This window comes from Micropterus salmoides, unplaced genomic scaffold, assembly GCF_014851395.1.
Source record: "Micropterus salmoides isolate LMB-PRFRI ecotype aquatic unplaced genomic scaffold, ASM1485139v1 Ms_hic_scaffold_13, whole genome shotgun sequence".
In the NCBI taxonomy this organism is placed as follows: Eukaryota; Metazoa; Chordata; class Actinopteri; order Centrarchiformes; family Centrarchidae; genus Micropterus; species Micropterus salmoides.
Window position 1 is genome coordinate 32,446,443 of NW_024040374.1, and position 11,031 is coordinate 32,457,473.

At 39.4% G+C, this 11,031-nt stretch overlaps 1 protein-coding gene across 1 annotated transcript in view; it reads right to left on the reverse strand.

Moving 5' to 3' along the window:
- LOC119901268 (G2/M phase-specific E3 ubiquitin-protein ligase-like) overlaps positions 1–11,031 on the reverse strand; it is a 175,634-nt gene that overhangs the window by 141,567 nt on the left and 23,036 nt on the right. The gene's annotated exons all lie outside the window — the stretch shown is intronic.

Below are 11,031 nucleotides of genomic sequence, written 5' to 3' on the forward strand. Positions count from 1 at the left end.
TCGCCAGGTCCCCTTTGCTCTCAACACAGTCCGATGGCCAGATTGGGCCTCCTGACTCCATGATCCTGGACCAGGAGAGCTGGGACAGCAGAGTGTTGGAGACAGAGTCCGGGACCCCAGGCTCAGGTCTAATGCTTTGTCCAGAGTTGTATTCAAAACCAATTTGGTGTAGACCAGTCAAAATGATTTAAAGGTACAATGTGTTAGATTTGGTCAGAAGTTTAGTTTAAATTATTACAAAAAATTACCAACAGATCTAGAAAAAGTAACAGTGCTCATTCTGGACTCAGTCAGCTAATAGGACCACTAAGTCAGATGCATGGCTAACTTACGGCAATTAGCAGCAGTTATGAACTGATATGCTGCCATCATTCGACAGCTGGAGAGTAGTCTAATTTCTTACACATTGTACCTTTTAAGAGCCAAAGTTAAGCAGTGCCACACACTGTTAACTGTTAGCACATTACGTAGAGTACATATATTTAACAGACCGCTAGGGCTGATCAATTTGGGGAAAAACTTTGACTTTTCTAACTTTTCCAGATCTGGGGGAGAAAGAGGGAGTTCAGTTCTCTGAACCACAGGAGTCCAATGTCCACATTAGCTTCAGCAGGCAGGTTTCTGACAGCAGCCAATTAAAGGTTCCAGTCTACGTCTACAACTGCTCTCTGGAGCACCTGAAGGAGCAACTGGTACACCCAAACTCCAGCCGCCAACCCAGGGACATCTTCTTCAGGTACTGTGAAAAACAAAGGCAGGGTCCAAATATTGAAAAAAAAAGAAAGAAAAAGATTTTAGATTTTGATACTTTCAATACTGTGAGGAACAGTTAAGGCTCCAGTGGCTTCATGCTGACTATCAGCTTATTTCTAAAGAGCAAGTAAGAAAGTGAGATTTTTCCATTATTACTTACGGTTTACTTACTATGTCATCAACATTAAAAGGACAATTCCGGTTGATTCAAACTTATTTTTGTAGTTTTGGCTTTCATTCCTATTGGTAGTAATAATAATATTGTACTCACCAAGGTGTCCAAGGAAGGTTAAATCAAGCACAAGTGGACATGGTTACTTGAAGACGTTTAGCTTCTCTGTTCTGACTGACTGGCATTCTCAACATTACTATGCCGATGACTCCACGTTCTATCTGTACTTCCTACCACACGACCCGACTGTTCCCGTGGCTTCACTTTTCAGACCCAGAGGCCACATCCACTTCTTGTATACAGTCTTTGCCTTCAGCTCAGTCTAACACTGAACTTCCAGTGATCTGAGCCAGTCCTTCTGTTCAGTATAGCATTAGACCAGCTCCACCTCACTCTCTCCAACAAGGTTTGCATGGAATCTGAGCATTGTTAAAAATGACTAGCTGATGTTTGAGCATGTTGCATCTGTCACTTGGTCATGTCGCTTCGTGCTATAAAATGTTTGAAAGATCATTTAGATCATCCGGGTAGACTATTGGTTTGATGGGTGACTCCTTTGTGTTCCTAGATTTTGGCAGTAACTTTGGTGAGTACAGTGTTATCATAAACCAATAAAAATGATTACATAAAGCAGAGCCAAGCATTGTGTGACCTAACTGAGCCACGGATTTTGTCAGAAGTAAGTTGCAGTCCACTTGTTTAACATGTGTAACACATGTCTCTGGTTGTCTTCACACGTGAGAATAGAGCTCAAGATGCTGAATCCTGGGAGATGAATCAGCAGATGAAGTTCAGGTAGCACTGCTTGACTCTCTTCTCTCTTTCACTCTCTGCTGAGGTGCTGCACAACTTTCATTGGATGCCTCTGAGAACTTGTTTTCTGTAGAGTGGAAAAGTTTTGCTTTTCAAATTCTGTAGGCTCCAAAGCCTCTTTCCCTTCCCAGGCCTGTCTGTGCTGCTTCTTCAGGCATGTATTGCTGCATACACACGCAGTGGGTGCTGTGTGGCCACACGAGCTATGAGTATACACAGTTTTGTATTTAAACGTCTGCTGTCATAGCTGCAACAATTACTCATCACCAGGAAGTCAGGAAATCAAGAAAGAAGTTGTTTTTTTTTCCCCCAAGAATATCCCACCATACAAGAGGTAAGGTCGAATATAAAGGAAACATTTAGATGCAAGGATATTTGTGTCTGTGCATAAAAACATAAAGATGCAGTTACTACTTGCTCACTTGGGGCTCAGTTGTACAAGCTCAGGCACAGATTGCCTTTATCTATTTCTGCCTGTTATAGCTACACTTAATTCTTTTAATACTAACAATATGTCACATGTGTGACTGTGTGTAATGGTCACACAATAGTAGTCATTCTGATGAACAGTACATCAGTATGACAGAGATCCTCTTCCCCCAAAAGGACAAAACATCTGTATGTTTAGTGTATGATAATGCTGTTTTACAGACTTTCTTTTTTAGTTTGCTGTTGGCAATAAAAAGCAGGCAGGCATTCTGACAGTGACATCGAGCAAGTTAAATATTCCCTTCAAAATAGGAATTTCTGTTGCACTAATAATAACATGTACTGGTAGCTACCCAGATTCCAAACAGGCACAAATAAAATCTTAGCAGCCCGGACTCCCAACAGGTCGCTGTTACTATGTACTGTGGGTGTGCTGTTAATGATATGGCTAAGTTTTAATGTTTTGTGTTCAAAGTTCACTGACAGCTGCAAATATCATTTTATCTGATTTCATTTTTATTTGGAGAGCCACATACACTAGTGGGATCACATTTATGAAACTGTATGTGGTAATATAGAAATCATACTAAAATATAATCCATCCATCTATGCTGAAACCAAATACGCTAATTGAGCACCATAGAAAGAATCATTATATATATACTATATATACAATACTGTATTATTGATTCCACAGAGGAAAAAAAAGTTCTGTAAATGTACTGTAACTTAGTAGGTATGTGTCAGTTTTTCTTCATTGACAGCGATATGTGTGGAGTCTGGAGTGTGCCACCAGGATAATAATATATTTTTACAGTTTAATTTGATTTAGATGATGATTTAGAAGAATATCAAATAAAAGATCAAGAATATTTTTAAAGGTTCAGTGTCTAATATTTAGAAGTAGTAGTAGTAGTCTGGTTTATTAGAAGTAAGAAGAGACGTGAAATTTGGACAAATGGAAGGCCACACAAATTATTTAGCACAAGAGCTGACGGAGCGTGTCAGCCACCATAGCTTCTCCTCCTTAAATCTTAATTGTAACATAAAGGAATAAAGTGTACATAGGGCATAAAGTATACACAACAGAGGACCATAAAAGAGGACCATATGTTGACAGTTTTCAAAGCCTTTTTGTTGTTGGATTTAGAAATTAAATTGAGTACAAGGTTACGTTTTTTTACTGCTGAATTTACATTTATGTATGTGGAATTTTGCCATTAGAATTAATACATTTATTGTGAACTACGTATTTTCTTTGACTTTTATTAAGCAAAATACCACATTCCCTCACATCATTGTCTATATATATAATATAATATGGTCAATTAGGAATCTGCTCAAATTAAGTCGAAGGAAATTTTGGTACAGGAGCAGCTGAGTTGTTGACGTTATTTACATAGAAACAGGGTGGACAACATCGTTGATGGTATGAAATTTTTGATTTGTGCAAAATCATGTATTGCGCATACATATTTTGCTAACATAATTTAATGTAGTGTAATATAACATATTTATAATGGTTAGTTTGCTGTCCATGTAGAGTGGACTAATGCTAAACCAACACATCTTTGTAGTAGTGTCCATGTTGATTCCACATTCTGACGAAGTAGAAGTACTTTAATAACGGCTTCTGATGGGACCATCAGAGGAGTGTGTGAATTCACAGTGAGCTGTTGGTTGCTGTTTGCAACCCTCATCACTAGATGCCACTAAAACACACTGAACTGTTTCACCTTACACCTGACACACTGAACATTTGAATTTGACTTTTCGTTTGAAAGGACAAGCTTTCTTAAAGTAAATGCATCATGAGTTGAAAAGGTAAATATTATAAACGAGACAAATTCAGGCTTCTGGTTTAATTTTGATATTTTGAAAATGTAATGATTTCATTTGTCATTTAAATGCAAATTCAATGTAACAAATGATTTTATCATCTTTGTAAGATGTATAACTTACATCTATAACTAACTAATTATTATATATAAGATAAAACACAAAGGCCATAAATTTTCATCTGGCAAACTTACATCTCCATAAATATGTATGATACTTTTCATGGTACAGGGCTTCATGCAGAAAGTTATAAACTGAAATTAGTCTAGTTTCAAAGTTAAAGTGTGTGTAGTACTGAAGGTTTAGACCGTAAACGGACTGCTACCGCTCTGTTTATTGTACTACAGCTGGTACAGCTGTGCTTGCTGCGGCTTTGCAGTGACTGTGTATGTTGCAAAAGCACCAACTTCAAGGTCTTTTTTCACCTGATTCATGTTTCTCTGTCCCGTTTGTCCTGATAAATGAATTTTGTTTAATACTGCTTCAGAATGCTGTGGAGGTTCAGCTGTCCCTCACAGGCTTGTTGGCTTCCTCCACTTTGCTTACTGTAATGGAGATCTGGGCTAAATCTGTCTAAATGATTGTGCAAAATGATATGGAATGGATTTGCCCGTCTTTTCAACTGGCATTGTATTGTTAGGGCTGTGTGGAAGTGGATTATAGTTCATGTGGGTTCAGTACATCCTGCATTAGTCTTTCTAACTGAACATGTTCTGTATGTTGGCTGTGCCATCCTCTGGTAGGTCACTGTCTCTGGACCGCAGCAGTCCATCCCCCTTGGACCGACCTCCTGGCTCAGCCTCACAAAAACAAGGAGCTGGCCAACTACTGCAGTCTGCTGCAAGAGCATTACCACCAGAGCTACGTCAAAGGTGACCTCCCTCCACCCATTAGCTTCAGTTGTACTTTATGTTTACTGCAAATTTATGATTGTTTATTTGTATAGTACCTTTCAAAAACACAGTACAAAGTGCTTTACGTAAGACCTAAATGGCATTAAGAAAAGATGTAAATGAAATCCAAGGCAATATAAAAAAACACACATAATGCAGCACTGAGGTCTAATAATAATAAGACCGAAATTCGGCCACTGCCTGTGTTTAAATGGATGTCTTTAAAGACCTTAACAAGAGTAGTCTGTTAAGTGCTGTTGGTCGAACTCCTGACTGAAAGACGTCAAAATACTTGTTCAGCACCAAGAAGTTGTTCAGTTAGATAGGGCAGGCATTAAATTTTTCGACACAAAGGTGTCTAGATTGTTCTTTGTAAGAGTGGATTAACTGCCACTGCAGTTTTCAGGGCCTGTGGGAATGTGAGAGTAGAGTACGGAATATAATGCATTCATTTGAGGAAAAATTAACAAGAATTAACTAGATAATTGTCTCAGAATTGTTAGAGATGCTTTTGTGGGAAAACAATCTGCTAGCTCTTTTGTTGGAGGGGGCCTACCCCATGCAGCTGAGAGCTTTTTTAGGTATTTATTTAATTCAGAAAACAGAGCAGAACATTTTCCCCATGCAAATTTCTCATAATTCTGAGATAACAGCAGATTTTTTTCTTTCGAGTGAATACATTACACTTCTGTAGATAAAAGTTGACTATTTGAAAAAGATCTGGTAGAAAGTGTGTAGGTAGAATATCAAGGCAGTGGGAGGAGCATTTCAGATGTTGCACAATTTCCTCCAAGATTATATGGTTGACCAGAAGTCAAAGTGTGAACTGTCACTGACTTTAGGTCTGAATCACTGTGTTCCTCAGGAGTGTACCGCAGCCTGCAGCAGTGCTACAGCATCAGCTCGCAGGATGTCCTCATGGCCATGGACTACTGTGAAGAATCCCTGCAGGAGATCGACGTCACCACCTTTCTGCAGACCCTTTTGTGGACACATCAGAGTGTTCAGGGAAGATGGCGAAGCTCGCAGATGGGAACGGAAACCAAAACCTTCAAGGAACCCTGCCACCTTTATTATAGGAGAGGTTGAGGAGGACCGAGCAGATGACAGGGCTGCCATGGCCTCCTCGTCCAGGTGAGACAATGTACTTGAAGTAAAGCCAACATTTACAACTTTATAGTTTATTACAATGAGTAAAGTAGTGTAAACTGTGAGTATATAGTATAACATCATATAATATATAGGGTGTGACAAATAACAGCTTAATAAAACAACATGATAACGTATGTACCTGCTTACGTTCAAGTTTGCATAATAAAATTGTAGTAAGGAGTAACTGCACACAGCTGCCTAAAGTTTTATTCAAACATGGTGATACAACTACCTCAGCTCACTAGAAAGACTATTTCAACAATATTTTTAAGAAATCTTCAATTGCAAAATATATGACTCTTTTATTCGACTGAGTCGAAAAATGCAAAACAACAGTTTCCTATGAGCTAACACAATTATTAATCTTGTGATATTTCTGGTAATAGTATTGAAATGGACGATGCCAGTGAAGCTGAATCTAGAGGTAAGTCCTCTGCTCCTTCATCTCCACTGATCCTGGATGAGGCTAAGACAGCCACGATCCCAGAATTCCCTCTGACAGTGCTGCAGACACAGCCCAATTGTGAAGTGTATCCAGATCTGCACAAAATAATCCAGGTATTGTCCAAAGTCTTACAGGCGCTCTTCATTTCATATTTTAGAAGTAGAAGTATACCTTGTTATTGATTTTGATCATAGACTCTCCTCTGAGTAGTTAGTGAGCTAATAAGTGAAAACTGTCATTCAAGTTCAAACAATCATTCCACAGGATAAATTCATGGAGATCGTGTCTCAGTATTTCAAAGCGGTGCCCTCCAATCCACACTACTTCTTCTACTGCCCACCATCATCCAAGAAAGATGTAAGCTGACAAAGTTGTGTTTTGCATTTCCTATTGGTGTCTTATGTTTTGGCCAGACTCACCTTACTTTGCTTTCATCTCTTATTATCGTTCACGATAAAATGAAGTGTTAGAGATTACGTAGAGTAAAGGAAAAGATTAACATCGGCTCGGGCAAAAATAGCAATAACAGAGGAATTTGTTTCTTTTTTTTGGCTCTGACGATAGCCTGCCAAAACTTCCTGTAACTGGTCTGAAGGTTTTTGGACAAGGGTCGGCTGTTTGGGGTGGACCGTGTTCCGGGAGGTTTCACAGCTGTAATTTGTTAGGTGTAAAAGGACCCTAAGAGATAAAAATGGTGTAAAAACTAGTCAGAATCACTCTCACATATCCACATGGATGCTGCTTCTGAGTGGACCGAATGAACTTGCACTGTGGTTTGTCTCCTCAGGAGGACTCAGAAGATTGTGAGACAGGGAGGAGACCCAGTGAGGAGATGCTGTCAGAGGCTGAGCCAGCTACTGAAGACGGTGAGGAGAATTCAGAAATGATTAGCCTAAATTTGTTTTGGGTTTAAATGTTTTTATCTTAGCTGGGACACCCGTCAATTGTATTGTCTAAATCTGACGCATTCACACGTCATGTTGGGGAACAGTGTCAATTATGACAGTCAGAAATTCAGCAAAATTCTTCATAGAGCAGCTACAAACCTAAAAATAACAGAATGAACTAAATATTACATGTGTAAGATAAGTTCTGTTTGATTCCCTCCTGACCATCAGTGGCAGTAAACACAGTGGATATGTCTCCTCGCAGGTTGAGATGTCATAAAAGCAAAATCATGTGACGTAGACATCCGGCCTCTTTGATTTTCTCGCTGTTGTCTGTAATTTCCCTGCAGGTTCATCGCGCCATAGATCCTTATTTTGGTTCTTAGATTTTCTGTGTTTGGTGTTTGTCATTCTGCCTGTGACTTCATGCTCACTGTGCAATTTGCTGCCCTCTAAGGCACAGTAGAGTGTAGTTGGGCAGATTTTGGGTCAATCACAGGGTGTGAAAGAATTTAGAAGTACTATGACACAGGTAATGATAGGGTCAGTTGCTGAGATAAAGTAAGCCAAAGGGGACAGCCAGCTCACACACTCTCTCTTTTCTGCCTGGTTGTTGACAGTGATGCACAGCTATACATTTGTTAGGCGACCTAAGGTGGAGAATATGTTTATTTTGTTTCATTACAGACAGACAGACTGGCTCTATGTTGAATTTGGATTGAATGACACACAATGTGTCAGCAGGTCTCACCCTGCTGTTTGGTTCCACACTAGATGCAGCACTGAATAGCACTTTAATACATTAAATTGCACTTAAATGCATAGAATAGCACTTTACTGCCTAAATAGCACTTAACATCTTGCTCTTTATAACGGATTTACTTTAGTAACTAGCTCATGATCTGCATAGTGAAGTATAATGACTGTCTTGTATATTGTGGTGGGTTGTATTATTCCTTCTATTGTTTTATTATGTCGTCCTTTTTTGTATTGACTTTTGTAATGACCTGCCAGGGACTACAGATGAAATTGAGCCTATTGGCTAAATCTGGCATATTTATATTGATGCAGAGCTGAAATGTTAATTAATGTGCACTGTCTCTTTTGAATAAATAAAGGAAAAATATCCAGTAGAACAGGGGTATTCAATTAGAATTCAAAGAGGTCCAGTTAGAGAAAATTTCCTGAAGCAAAGGTCCAGAACATCAAAACGACTAACTTGCGTTATCATTCAGTACCATATATAGTTGTATCAACATATGTTTTTAGTCAACAACGTACTGTCAAATCAAATAATATAATATAGTTTTCACATCAAACTGGAGGGATAATAATAATAACTACTCTAATATAAATTCTAAATTTAAGTAAAATAAAGTGCCAAATTTTTTAGAAAACAATTAAATAAAAAGTGTAGCTTGATGTCTATTCTTAACCATTCTATAATAAACACTCAATATAACAAATGAACAGCTGTAATGCCTCCTCTTCTTTCATTGCCTCTTATAGAGCTGCCGTGAGCTCTAGTTTGTCCTGCCAGCTAGGATTGGAGATCTGAGATATTCTGGTTTTGAACTGCCTGTGGGAGGAATGTTCATGTAAGAATCTGTACATTCTTGATTAAAAGCCAGGTGAAATCTTTCCTTTCGTCTCCTCAATTCATGTGTGTTTCCAAAACGTTCTGGTGAATCTCGCGGACTTGACTCGCGTCGGAATGCACAGATTTCATTGGCTGAGGAGCGTCACATGAGACGATTGGAGCACATGCGATTGGTGTATAAAAGTGTGAACAATAACCTTATTTGGACACTTAGTGAATCTCTGTAGGTCTAGGAAGCAGAAATATTCCCTGACAGGAAGTATCCTTCAGATTTGGTGTTGGCATTCCATGTGTTTAATCAGCGGATGCTGGCACTGTATCTCCTCAGACGGGCTCAGTAAATGATGCTGTGCAAGTCTTCATCACTTTCTGAAACTTCTTCATCACACCTGAACCTGGCCCACTTTATTTTCATAACATGGGGATGTCCCAGATCCGAGGCTAGTTGGAACAGATTATCTGCCCAGATGATCCTGTTGTGTGAGGGCTTTACAGACATTATTTTAAGGTCACCAGCTGGATCAGAGGCACCTCGATTTCACACCCCTGGGGCGCTGCATCTACGCGCTCTGCAGAGGTGGTACAACAGAATTCACATGGACCTTCCTTAACACAATGGATTTTGCATATATAATGCTGATTATTATTTTTACAAATACAGAAGTGGGGGTTGTAATACTCTAAAAGATGGAGATCTCGGCTTTAAACAAGGGTTATGTTAGTTATCTGGCCAACTTGCTAGTAGTGCTTTGTGAAATCCTCCTCAGTTAATGTGATGTTCCGTGGCTGAGATACACTACATGATGCTTCTCACCCTGTGATTAGATGGACCAGTTTATGTTTTGTGTGTAGAAAACATGTCGGGCTGCTGCATCATGACAGAGAGCGACACAGATTTGGTGGTAGAGTACGAGGAGCATCCGGGCACCAGCTCCCACAGAGAGGGCGAAGACCAGTCCCTGTCAGACTCCAACACTGTCAACCAGGACCAGGACTCCTTCAGCATCCTGGAGGGAGACTCCCTGTTGGAGCCCGAGGGGCCACAGCTGGACATGCCGCCGCTGTTCGTTCATGTCACTTGTTCCGTCAATATGAAAAGCTGTCACGGCTCCATGCCCATACAAACACTGCCTACCTGCCTCGGTGATTGTTTCTTTGATCCTCAGAATAGGGACACACAATGTTAACACACCACTCTGATTACGAGAAGTCTGTTTAGGATCTCTCTTCTCACATTAAAGAAACCTTCATTTTTGTCCAATATTCACAAGGTAGTTCACATTTTGACAGCCGTCTTTCTTTTGTCAAAACAACTGGTTTAAAAAGTTTAACTTTGACCACTGAGACTCTTTTGTTGTGGTGCTTATTTCAGTTTTGTGATTGCAGGTGAGATTATTTCCTGCCTGGAGAACGCTGAGGCCTTACAGTCTGTGGATTTGGATGAGCTCTCAGTCACATTAGATATCTTTGTCCTGACGCTACCTGTGGAGATTGAAGTCATGGCGGATTTCCATCACGACAGGTGAGTAGAAGTGTGAACAAAAAGCCACAATTCGGCGGGTTGGCAAGAAAAGAGAATTATTTTTTTTTTTTTTTTTTTATGTGATATTTGTGATTCCATTTTTTAAAATCTTTATTCTAAATGCCCTGATCACACTGCAGTATTAAAGGTACTCTGTGGAGTTCACTGAGCCCTGACAGCCAAATTGAATGCATTTCCTTTCTGATGAAACATTGGCAAAAGAGGATTTTTGTTTTAAATATTGGTTTGCTGCCAGGTTTAGTTTTGTTAGCAGGATATTCTGTCTTGCAGTTGTTAGGACATTGCAGCTTTTCTTGGTGTATTAAAGCAGCTAGCTGTCTGTCAGTGGAAAAGTGTGTAATAGAGCTAAAATTATTAATTGATTGTTGACCGAAAATTATTATATAAATTTATAATTTAGTCTTGCTCTGCTACCAGCTTCTCCAGTGTGACGATTTGTTGCTTTCCTCTAAACTGAATATTTTTGGGGTTTTATTGGTTGGACAAAACAAGCAGTCTGAAGATG